The following is a 13709-nucleotide window of genomic DNA, read 5'->3' as shown; positions in this document are numbered from 1 at the left end:
GTGTTAAAACAGTATTGGCTCGGGCGGAGGATGTATCGCACAAATAGCACATGTAATAATCTGAAAAAGAAAATGAAGGGAAAAACATAAGAATAATGTGTTTTACCAATTGTTTCTAGACGCATATGGCGACCATTAGTTATGAAGAGATAACTGCTGCAGATACTCTCATCCTACAGTTACGCTCATCATTGCAGTTACCCGCATCCCTTTTGTCAGATACCCACATCTCATCAGAAGCTGACTAGAGAGTTACCTACATCACCACTTCGAAGTTACCTTCATCATGCCTAACTATGTGATTTCATTATCAGCCGAATGACACAACTTATCCTTCGTTCATTGATTCGAAATACATTCATACTAAAGCAACTGCTGATACGCTCTATTGGCAATAAGGAAATTCACATTGATTAATACTCTTCATGTGAGTCCTCCGCCATATTGGATGCAAGTAACTACAGTTATCCGCATGCGGTTATCCCCTGTGAGTCGTGGGGCACTGTTTGAAACGGGGGGAAATACAATCAGTTGGATGGGTGCACAAAGGTGGTTCGACCCTACGACGCAAGCATTTCAGGCGAGCGCTCTGCTGACTGAGATCGATCGCGCACCTGCCTCGACACAGTAAAAGGAACAGGATGTAGCTCAGTGGTAAAGCGATCGCTTGAGGTGCGATGGGTCGTAGGATCGGTTTCTTCCTCGTCTCAACCAGCGTCATATGACTGAAACGTTAAAGATTGTGGTACGTGCCGTCCCGTCTATGGGAGAGATGCTCTGTTGATTTATTGTTAGTAGGCTTTGTGGCGGCAGTAGGGTTTTGTTGGAGTCGTTTTCTCTTTTGACCAAATAACCGTAGTTTATAATGTGCTGAGGTGTCGATAAATAAAAATTACTTTCCTTTTCACCGCCTATCAGCATCCACACTCGCCTTAGACAGTTTACGTGTTTATGTAATTTAAAAGTAAAAATCAATTTGAAATCTGGCAAGCTTATAGGAAAGTAGTGTTTTAGTCCAGCAGTAGCCTAGATAACCTTGGAGTAGAATTCCTCCAAAGTTTAAAAAACACACAAAAAACAGTTCTTATATCGTTTAAGGATTCTAAACAAGAACATTGTCAAGCAACTTTGGGCAATTTGCATAATATGCATTTGATTCGTAGGTAATATGCAAATTAAGTCCACCATTATCGAAATCCAGTTTTCCGTTGATATCTTCATGAATATATGAGATAGGGTCAAATAAGTGGGGTATACACCAATATTTTCAGGGTCTACGAATCAAATGCGCCGAAAAATCACTCTTTTATTCAAAATATGTAAATTAGGTGACGCCATATAACGTTATGCAGCAGTTTTTAGTATTTAGTCCTTATAAATAAAGAGGTTCAGACAGATCGAACTAACAAATGAACGAATGAATAGGTTGATTTATGTGTGAATGGATGAAAGAAAAAAAATGGAAAGAAAGAAGAATAAATTAATGTATATAGAATATTGTATAATATTATGTGTATTATCTCTGTAGAAACAGGTCAGTACAATAATCGTAATTATTCTTTTGTAATATGAATGAGTTAGAAGACGAGTACCATTTTCCATTAACCTTCACTTTGTACAGTACTATAAAAAGAAGACATATTAAACTTTAAATCATCAACATTCACCATTCTGCGTCCCACTCAGGTGAGTTTTAACCGCCCAATGAGGAGGTACAATAGCGATAACCTAGTAGCCACTAACAACTAACCAATAAGTCACCGTCCTGGATAAAATCGCAAAGTTGCGAGAGTTTAATGAATTAGTCCCCAGGAATTTGAAAAGGAATTAATTTTTATAATGACCTATAAATTTTATGGTTATAATTTCATCTTTTTATTGAAAGGAAAGTAGTGCAAATAAATAAATAAATAAATAAATAAATAAATAAAACAAATGACTAAATAAAACAACGACGAAAGAGTTTTGGTTTTACTGTTCCATTTTGTCGACGCGCTTTTGGACAAGTCATATGGGGTCATGCATTTATTAATTACAGTAAATGTGTGAATTAGTTAAAAAGTGACGAGTATTTATGACTGGAAACGAAAATTCTTAAATGTGTCTCTAGTCTCTCTGAGAGTGTTATGGTTAATCACTGATGGAGTTTGACTCATTCGGTACATGCGAGTAATGACATTGCAGTTTTCGTACTGACAAACGTAAGCATCAATTCAAATTAATTTTCATCGCATTCCTTTATTCAGTCGCTTTCATACACATTGTTTGGAAATTATGATGAAAAACTTTCTTTTTTTTCATTCTCGTTAGATAATTTTAGGACATTAGTATTCGTGTTCAGTTTTCCTATAAGTCCAAAATGACGTGATTGATGCGTGATTTTGTGGGAGAGTATTCAAAGTAGTTTCATCATGGTACAAAAAAAAACCCACATCTGTGCCAAAAAAAATATCAAAATATTACTTGTGAATATATCGAAACTAAAATATGTATGGGTTGAAGATTAAGATTTTATATCATTTAAACAAATTTAAATGCGTCGAATAATAATACTATTTGTATCTCGGCTATTGGTATATTTTGACTTCATGGGTAGGTTACATTAGTGAAGTGAATTTATTTAACAAATGCTGTTTCTTCTAACCACACGCCTTCCTCTGACAGTTTCAAAGTAGAATTCTGTTAAAAAAAAAAGAAGAAACAAATCCTACAATTATACTAATTGTATTATCTGCATCCAGTTATTAACTAATAAAAAGTAAAACTTTCTATCACTGATATTTCCATGGTACCAAGTGATTTCAACACAAGTGAATGCTTGGCCTTCTGAAGCTGTCGGGAGTGGGCGCTGACCTTGACGTGGTATTGACGAGAATCTACTGAAATATTTCTTCTTTTTTTTTGGCCTTAGCTATGTAAACATTTGAGCCGTGGAAACATGTCGCTTGAAGTGAATGGATAAAACCGCTGAGTAACCCTTGGCCGATCACAGCTCGGACGAAAACGACGGTTTCTTACAATCGTGAGTATTTATATATAGGCTATACATACAAGGTGTATGCGGTTGTTTGCCAAATGCGAACTGAAGTTGAATTTGACGAATATATTTTATTATTAATTCTCCAAAATACAAAAAGCTCATTCATAATTGTGAGTCCTTTGTAAATTTGTTGTCATTTTCGTTATTTTTCTAACTCAAACTTGAATTTGCCTACAGATTTTCTGATTAAATTCGCCACATTACGAATAATTTCAGGGATCTAGCTTTTAAAATCATGGGTGTATATATTCATATATATACTACTCAAAAGAATTTAAGGGTCAGACGATATTTTCGACATTATTTTCTGAATGTCAATTATATTAGCTAGACCATAATGTCACGCATGGTATTGTTCCAGTTTGACGAAAGTGGGTCTAAGCAACCCAAAAATGAATTAAAATCCACTGTCATTGACACTGTCGACTAGTTCTAATGGCGGAAACATGCTTACATTTGCACGTAACTTAGGGCGAAAGCGAAAGGTCTGCTAAGTGCCCATAACTTGCTTTTTCACAAAGCGCTTCATTTGCACGCTTTGCACGTGTATTTCATGTTCCCAATGCTGAATTTCCGTATAATTGGAGCGTGCGTTCGTGTACGGTGCACACTCCAAATTCGACTTTGGTACGACTTCAACTGACTATCGAAGATCGAGGAAGGGCTATTGCTTGGCTTCAGGATGGCAATACGCAAAGAAATGTTGCTCTGAGACTTGGTGTCAGTCAGAGTGTCGTTGGCCGACTGTGGCAACGGTACCAAGCAACGAATTCTGTTCGAAATCGTCCACGTTCGGGAAGACCCCGAAGCACTACAAATAGAGAGGACCGCTACATCACCAATATGGCTCTACGTCAACGCACAACCACTGCACGCCGATTACGTGACAATCTGTGGACTGCGACTGGAACTCGAGTGTCTGATCAAACCATACGCAATCGTCTGAGAGCCAATAATCTACGCTGCCGTCGCCAGGCTGTTCGACCACCACTCCTACCATGTCACAGAACGGCCAGACGTCACTGGTGCACGCGTCATCTGCGGTGGCAACGTGTTCAGTGGGGTCGAGTGATGTTCACTGATGAGTCCAGGTTTAGTATCCAGTTCAACGACGGTCGGGTTCGTGTCTACAGACGTCCTGGGGAGCGCTTCGCTGACGTTAACGTTAGACAACGTCACCGGTTCGGTGGTGGCAGCGTCATGGTGTGGGGCGGCATCTCTATCCACCACAGGACCCCCCTCTATGTGGTGGATGGCAATCTGAATGGAATCCGCTATCTGAATATGATTATCCGGCCGTTGGTTCTCCCAGGCCTTCAGTAGATTGGCGGCGGGGCAGTTCTGCAGGATGACAATGCCAGACCCCACCGCGCCAGGGTGGTAACGGACTTTCTCAGACAACAAGGTATCGCCAGGATGGATTGGCAAGCATATTCGCCTGACTTGGCCCCAATAGAGCACGCCTGGGACGAATTAGGCAGGAGAGTTCGGGATAACCATGCCCCTCCGGCCAACCTTCATGATCTGGGTCAACTTCTTATGGCAGAGTGGCAGGCCATTCCCCAAGAGTTCTTCAGACGTCTGCTCAACAGCATGAGGCAACGATGTGTCGAGTATATTCGCGCCAGGGGTGGATTAACACACTATTAAACGAATGTTCTAATGTGTAAAATCCATGTTTGACAACCTTCAACTTTGACAGCATGTCATGTGACTTTCTTGTATACAGTGACGTTTATTTGTGGGTTTTTGTAAATATGGAACAATAAATAAACAATTTGGTGTAGTTTACATCATCAATCTAATACACTCTGAAACTTATTTGGTTATAAATTTTTGACCCTTAAATTCTTTTGAGTAGTATATACATATAATGACACACAAACAGCTCAGTTGAAATCTAGCGCTGGACTTTCAAACAATTCTAGAGTTCGGGGTTCGAATTTCCTCAGTGATTTATTGTAAAATTAGCGAGTTTTTAGTTAATGTTCAGTCATGTAAATTAGTTAATGTTTAGTCATGTAAATTAGTTAATGTTCAGTCATGTAAATTAGTTAATGTTCAGTCATGTACATTAGTTAATGTTTAGTCATGTAGCTAGTTTTGTTTTCAGTTGTAGCCATGACGATACTACTGGTGTTGTTCCTGTCTTTGACTACTGTGGCGTCTGCTGGTGACTGGTCATGGCTGTAAGTAAACTATACTGCGCGACACTAGGAAACGTACAAAAAACACCAAGTTACCAGTAAACCTGTGTGAAAAGCATGATGAACTTTTATTTAAACACTGTGTACAGCTACATGTTAGTCAATATGCAAAGCCAGTAATTCCACCATATTACTAAAGCAGTCATTCCACTAAGCCACAGGCTTCACATGTGCCAAAACCTGTGCACAGATTTTAAAAGTAAGAAAACGTTTTTTGGTTTTTTTAAAGTTGTAACTATTATATTTCATTTTTTATCTTTCATTTTAATGTTCTTTTATTTGTATAATATTATCGTCTCTCATAACTCTGTATTGAGTGGCTTTTAAAATATTATGTATATTGTTTTATATTTTTATATAACATGTATGTAATTTTAAAAAGGTGACACGGGAATAAAATATTGAATTGAATTGTGTTTAAGCTTTTTAAATATTTTAAATCAAAACCCGTGTTAATGCAAATTCAGCAATGTGATTTCAGTCGTACTAAAACTAGATCGAAAATGGAGAACTATTTATGATGACTATTGCTATATTGATTACATTGAAGCGGGTGGGTTCGAAAGGGAAGCTATACCTACCACTGGCAAAATGAAATGTTGTTCTTTTTAATGTTTTGATCAGAGATCTGGTGTACTCGATTTCTGACTGCGACCCGCCCAAGACTCTGAGAGGAGCGGTTCAGCTGATTGTGCTAGACAACAATCGGACCGATGATGGCATCATTGACAAAAACGATTTCGAGATCGACGCCATGTTTTACGATTACGATGGTAAGATATTTATATCTAGATAACATGATTTGATAACAGATCAACTGTAGTACGGTTAATAACTTTTACTACTATAGTTTGTTAATGACTAAATCAAGTGTCAGTTGTTGTTGTTGGGTTTGTTTGTTTGTTGTTGTTGGTTTTTTGGGGGGTTGTTGTTTTTTTTTGGGGGTTGTATGTTTGTTTTTGTTTTTTGAGTGGTGGGTTTTTTTTGGGGGGGTTTTCCTTGTAGATTGCCTAGTTTACCTTCAAGCAAAGAAAGGGAACCCTTATGTGGTACTTTCGGTTACAGCTTTCTGGTACTTCTATTGGTGGTATAGATGGTCTACTGTTTCAAAGTACCCCATGTATATGGTATAGATGTGAACTGGTGTACTAGCGGTGATTGATGGACATTCAAAAAGTCTCCGTTGCTCCCATAAGCGTACGAGACGGGGGTTGGGGAAGTCAGGAGCAAATCCTCAAGTTCGGGCAGAAACGATATAGATATTTGGGCAAAATGTGCTAACCATGTATTTGTATCATTCTACCCTTAAAATTAGTTGCAATCCATGTAAAAATGCACAGTGATTCGTTTCTAACCCTATATAGCTGTTTGGCAATAATACTAACATGAAAAATGTTGGTATCCGATTCGGGCATTTTCGTTTAATTCGGACAAAAACTAGTTTGACCCCACCCACCCCCCTCCCCATACAAAACCTGGGAGCCCGTACGTACGTCTATGGTTGCTCCACCTACTTTTACTTTTACCAAATACATATTGACATCTTAACAATGGGGCACAGACATGTTAAACTTTGTTTTGTTTAACGATACCACTAAAGCACATTGATTTATTAATCATCGGCTATTGAATGTCAAACATTTGGTAACTTGACATATAGTCTTAGATAGACAACCCGCTACATTTTTCCATTAGTAGCAAGGGATCTTTTATATGCACCACACAACAGACAGGATAGCACATACCACCGCCTTTGATATACCAGTCATGGTGCACTGGCTGGAACAAGAAATAGCCCAACGGGTCCACTGACGGGGATCGATCCTAGACCGACTGCACAGCAGGGCTTTAGCACTGAGCTGCGTCCCGCCCCTTGAACGATGTGAATATCTGAGTGTGATTTCCTCGGTTTGTACCACTAGCAATATTTGTTACTTCTCTACGTTCCGCCCCTTGAACGATGTGAATACCTGAGTGTGATTGCCTCAGTTGGTACCACTAGCGATATTTGTTACTTCTCTACGTTCCGCCCCTTGAACGATGTGAATACCTGAGTGTGATTGCCTCAGTTGGTACCACTAGCGATATTTGTTACTTCTCTACGTTCCGCCCCTTGAACGATGTGAATACCTGAGTGTGATTGCCTCCGTTGGTACCACTAGCGATATTTGTTACTTCTCTACGTTCCGCCCCTTGAACGATGTGAATACCTGAGTGTGATTGCCTCGGTTGGTACCACTAGCGATATTTGTTACTTCTCTACGTTCCGCCCCTTGAACGATGTGAATACCTGAGTGTGATTGCCTCGGTTGGTACCACTAGCGATATTTGTTACTTCTCTACGTTCCGCCCCTTGAACGATGTGAATACCTGAGTGTGATTGCCTCAGTTGGTACCACTAGCGATATTTGTTACTTCTCTACGTTCCGTCCCTTGAACGATGTGAATACCTGAGTGTGATTGCCTCGGTTGGTACCACTAGCGATATTTGTTACTTCTCTACGTTCCGCCCCTTGAACGATGTGAATACCTGAGTGTGATTGCCTCGGTTGGTACCACTAGCGATATTTGTTACTTCTCTACGTTCCGCCCCTTGAACGATGTGAATACCTGAGTGTGATTGCCTCGGTTGGTACCACTAGCGATATTTGTTACTTCTCTACGTTCCGCCCCTTGAACGATGTGAATACCTGAGTGTGATTGCCTCGGTTGGTACCACTAGCGATATTTGTTACTTCTCTACGTTCCGCCCCTTGAACGATGTGAATACCTGAGTGTGATTGCCTCAGTTGGTACCACTAGCGATATTTGTTACTTCTCTACGTTCCGCCCCTTGAACGATGTGAATACCTGAGTGTGATTGCCTCAGTTGGTACCACTAGCGATATTTGTTACTTCTCTAACGAACGCACGCTTATTATACGAGGTTAGTGGTGTTCATTCATTCATTTATACTGTTTTTTGTGTGTGTGTTTATATCCAATTAAGGTTCAAGCACGCTGTCCTGGGCACACACCTGAGCTATTTGGGCTGTTTGTCCAGGAGGGTTAGTAGTTAATAAGAAAGAAGTCGGTGTAGTGGTCTTACATCTATCCATGGAGACGTTAAACTCGCTCTGGGTGGAAGCTGGTACCGGGCTGCGAACCGAGTACCTACCAGCCTTATGTCCTTTGGCTTAACCACAACACCACCGAGGCCTGTATTTGGTGGTGTATCACTGGTGATGTCTGATAGTCTGTTTTCGCTGCAGGTGACCCGTGCACGCTGACTAGATGGGAACTGGTCTTCCACTGGCGCTGTGTTTACGGCTTGTCAGAAGGGTACGCCAGGTGGTTTTTTAACCGCATAGATCCTGACGGTGACGGGGTCCTCCACTTAAAAGACGGATTTGGCGGTCTCAGTGAGTAAATATTTGTAATTTAAAAGTTAAAGTTTGTTTTGGTTAACGACACCACTAGAGCACATTGGTTTATTAATCATCGGCTATTGGACGTCAAACATTTGACCGGCCTCGGTGGCGTCGTGGCAGGCCATCGGTCTACAGGCGGTAGGTACTGGGTTCGGATCCCAGTCGAGGCATTGGATTTTTAATCCAGATACCGACTCCAAACCTTGAGTGAGTGCTCCGCAAGGCTCAATGGGTAGGTGTAAATCACTTGCACCGACCAGTGATCCATAACTGGTTCAACAAAGGCCATGGTTTGTGCTATCCTGCCTGTGGGAAGCGCAAATAAAAGATCCCTTGCTGCTAATCGGAAGAGTAGCCCATGTAGTGGCGACAGCGGGTTTCCTCTCAAAATCTGTGTGGTTCGTAACCATATATCTGACGCCATATAACCGTAAATAAAATGTGTTGAGTGCGTCGTTAAATAAAACATTTCTTTCTTTCTTTCTTTCAAACATTTGGTAATTTTGACATATACGAGTATTCCTAGAGAGGAAACCCGCTACATGTTTTCCATTAGTAGCAAGGGATCTTTTATGAGCGTACGAGACAGGTGGCAACTGCCTCTCCACCCCCCCCCCCCACCCCTCCACCCCAAAAAAGACACCAAAAAAAAGACAACAGATAGAAATATCAGAGCAAAATTAGCTGCCTGAAACCTTTTTACCATGTATTTCCATTATTCTACGCACAATATTAGTTGTAATTCATATAAAAATGCGTAGGTATTCGTCTGCAACCCTATATAGCCGTTTAGCGTGATGCCAATATAAATAAATGTTGTTATCCGGATTTGGGCATTTTCGTTTAATTCGGGCAAAAATTAGCCTGCTCCCCTACAATCTTCTAGTACATCCACATGTTGTCATTTTATCTTGTCCTGAACATAGATGTGACTCGTCCCCTACCTTTTTCCCAAAGAAACCATATGTGTGTGATCTGCTGTATTTGCTTTGGGCATTTTCACTGATATACTTTTTTAATATTCATTTGGATTGATTATTTGAATCAAAACCATACATGTACATGTGAGCACCAAAATGTGTTAACTATATTTATCTTCCCTTTGCAGGCTTCACTGTTGAAGAATTCAGAAACTTGCAATACGACGTACGTATTTATCTTCGTTTTAATCTTAAATGGTGGGGTTTTTTTAGATACTTCCAGTTAGTATTTAAGTAAGCAAGTAATTAATTACGGTACATCAGTATATTACATTTACTAAAAGGCAAAACACCGATTCCTCTACTGGAATACCACCCTAAATCTAAAAATGTGATGCTGTCCCCTCCAATTTACTCCATAAATGTTGAAATAATTAAGAGTAAATATGATTGAATCCGGGGCCAACTCTTCATTTATGCCAGTGGAATTATTTGAGTGAAATGTCTTCAAGACAAGACGAAGTCCTTGCACTGATTTTGCTTGTAACTGCTGATACAAAATATAGTGGACAGCAATATCGGATTCGATCATAATGAATTAACTAATAATATTTAGGATTTGGCTAAAATCAAAGTGGATTATTAGTAGTTAGTTAATAGTAAAGAATTTTCTTCAAATCAAACTGAATTATATGTAGCCTTTCAACGGGAGTTGGAAGTAAGGCAATGCACAACCTTTAGAATTGGGTGAGGCAGTCCCACCCAGATCGAGTTTTAACGACTCAGTGTTTAGGTGTTAGACCACTACACCCTCTTCTTTCTCACTAACCACTAACATCTAACCCACTGTCCTGGACAGACAGCCCAGATAGCTGAGACGTGTGTCCAGAACAATGTGCTTGAAACTTAATTGGATATAAGCACAAAAATTAGTTGAAATAAAAATTGATTAATTACTGCCTATTTGATACAATGGCGGATCCAGTATCAAATCGAGCAGGGGTCACAACAAGGCTGTGAATATGGAGATGGGTTGTTGGTAGTAATATAGCAAATTATCATAACAAGCAGTCCTGGCGGATGCAGGATTTTGTTAGGAAGGTGCAATGATTAAAAGCAACACTTCCTAACAAAATACAGAAGTACATTTAAAACAATGTTAGTAACATGTATGATCTAGCCTATATGGCAATCTTCTACAGAAATATCAAGCTACCATTGTGAACGGAGAATAAATTTAAACAATAAATGCACTATGGATTTTTTTTTTGGGGGGGGGGGCTTTTCAAATTTTGGAGTGGGTGCGCACCTCCAACACCTTCGAAGGCAGTTCTTACGATTAAATTAATGGAATAAACTGAAGTGAACTGAAATGAATTAACCTCGCGAACATTTCTTGTAATTCCTTATTAATATGCATTGGCGTACAAATGTGGATTATCGGGGGGACCCTCCACAGTCACACACAATGTGGGTAGGTATTAAATATAAAACACTCGCTATATGCCTACGCACCTCAACTCCGACTTCAACGGTCCTGATAAACAACCAAGCAAAGAAACAAATACAAACTTACCTCTATTGGTATATCCACTCAACACTTGTAGAAAACATTGCAACAGAATAACACACTAGTTAGCTGTCGTCATTAGGTAGTATTAGATCCATAAAAAATATTTTACATCTATATACATTTAACAGAAATATGATGATTAAATGACAAATAGCGATTCTGTTCGCACATTTCTGAAGTTAAAACAATAGTCAGAAGAATGTACGTTGTGTCGCTTTGACATCAATAAACATATTAATTTAAAACGTTAAAGCATTGTTGACGTCACATCAAAGAACTGTTAGTCAACGTTTTTATGGCAACGTTTCCGGCCATTTTCGTAACTTAACGGAAAATGTCGAAATGCATACACCAACACAATGCCTGTTGTAAAGTACATAAAGAGTATTCATGCATCGAAATAACAACCAGTTGTTTTCGTTGTTATATATAAATGAAATTATTTGGATTATTTTGGGCCATGAGGGTAATACTTTCACCCACCCTCAATAAGACCTCTTTGTTTTCCCTACCATGTTGTTTTTCTGTCGCCACATGACTCATATGTCGCCCTCCCCCCCCCCCCCCCCTCCATGTGGGTGCCCCAAATATAAAATCCTGGCTATGTCAATGTTTTTGTCAGGGCCGTAGCTAGGATTTTTTGTTTTGGGGGTCAACTGAGTAGTTAATAGTCTAAAACTCCTTAAACAGTTAAGAAGAGAAGTTTCTTTAAGTTTCTATAATGCTTTTCGGATTTTTTTCGGGGGGGGGGGGGGGGGGGCCCCCCCCCCCGCTAGCTACGGCCCTGTTTGTTTGTTTGTTTTTATTGTTGTTTTTAGGGGGTGGGGGGTAATGTAATTCAAGGTATAATCTTTACACGTCACAAGAAAAATTAATATTTCGGTTATTATGCAATTTTGACACCGTCGCTTTAAGTCGATCTATATTAAAGCTGCAATAACAAGGTTTATATGTACATTGTATTATTTAACCATGTAGAATAGACCATCAACATTGTTATACTCGTTATACATCGCCCTCAAAAATGTATTCTTCTCCATTATAAAACCGTTACGCGGGCTGCTATTTCATGGATTTTGTCACCGATTGACTACGTTTTGTTACACACACACACAAAAGAAGAGTAGATTTAGGAACATTATGGGATTCCTAATTTAAGTGTTTGCTCAATTTGTTGAGCTTAGACTAATGTAATAAAAAATATTTAATTGTTTTCCAAAGGAGGGGTCACAGGACCCTTGTGACACTCCTTGAATCTGCGCCTGTGATGTCAAACATTTGTTTCCTCTAAGACTTAGAGAAACCCCATTATATTTTCCCATTAGCAACAAGGGTTTAGGAATGATGTATCATCTTGGGAAGTAGTAGTTCACCTATAGACAAATCACATGACAAAGATTTATGGCAGGAGTCACACACTTGTTAAACCATCTCTCGACTCTGCCGTATACATATGAGTTTTGAAAGCGGTAATAGTTTTGTACGTCAGATTAAATTTTGTAATATTGTTTATTGTAGACATTGCTATTTTCAGCGTATCGCTATCACCTACTGCAACAACACCGTCGACTGGAAAGATCCGCTCTGTGACAGAGTAAAAGAAGAAACCAAGGAGATGGTTCTGGGACAATAAGAATAAAACCAAGTGCTTTTGAAACATAGAAAAGTAGTGTTCTATGTTAATGAAAAACAAAAACAATGTTATTACAACAACAACAAAAAAACGTTTTAGGACAATAAAAAGAACAAAACCAAGTGTTATAGAAAAACAAAGGAGAAAAATGAAGATCAAAATCAAATGTTACAACAAACAAATACGTTCTGAAACAATAGAGAATAAAACCACATGTTATAGAAAGAAAAAAGAAAAATGAATATCAAAAACAAATGTTATAATAAACAAACAAAAACGTTCTGGGACAATGAATAATAAAAACAAGTGCTAAAAAATAACTACAGTTGCTAAATTCCAGTTAAAATAAATTATTATTTTCAAAGTAACAGGTAACATTCTGGAGCGACATTTTACTGTAGCGTGTTCAGAAGTCGAACTGTTTTATTGGCAATAAAACGTGTGGCTATACATGTATGTATTCGTGTTTAGTTTCGATAACCAGAGAATTCATATTTATATTACCAAGTGGGGTGCATCGTTTTCATATGTATACTTAACTCCAAAAGAAACGCGAAAATTTTAAAATATTAAAAAACCCACATTTGAATAAACTATGTACAAATCGATTAAGTTGACCAATAGCCATCTTGTCAGCGTATCCAATTCCACATAACGCATGAAAAAAACGAGTACAGTGTGACGTCACGCACGTGCTGAAATTGACGACCAAAATCGATCTGGAATGCAAAACGGGTGGATCATGAAAGATACGAATTGCACGTGAAACACTACCAGGCCTGGGTATAAAAGAAACGCCAGACAGCAATGTTCAACTCATTTTACGAGTAGCGATACAACGATGCCACGACTTAACGCTGATTCCAGACATAGAGCTTTGGGGAATTTGGAGGCCGGAATGGATGCCAGGCAGGTTGCACGTGCTTT

This window comes from Gigantopelta aegis, chromosome 3 (genome assembly GCF_016097555.1).
Source record: "Gigantopelta aegis isolate Gae_Host chromosome 3, Gae_host_genome, whole genome shotgun sequence".
Taxonomy (NCBI): domain Eukaryota; kingdom Metazoa; phylum Mollusca; class Gastropoda; order Neomphalida; family Peltospiridae; genus Gigantopelta; species Gigantopelta aegis.
This window is presented reverse-complemented; position numbering follows the sequence as displayed.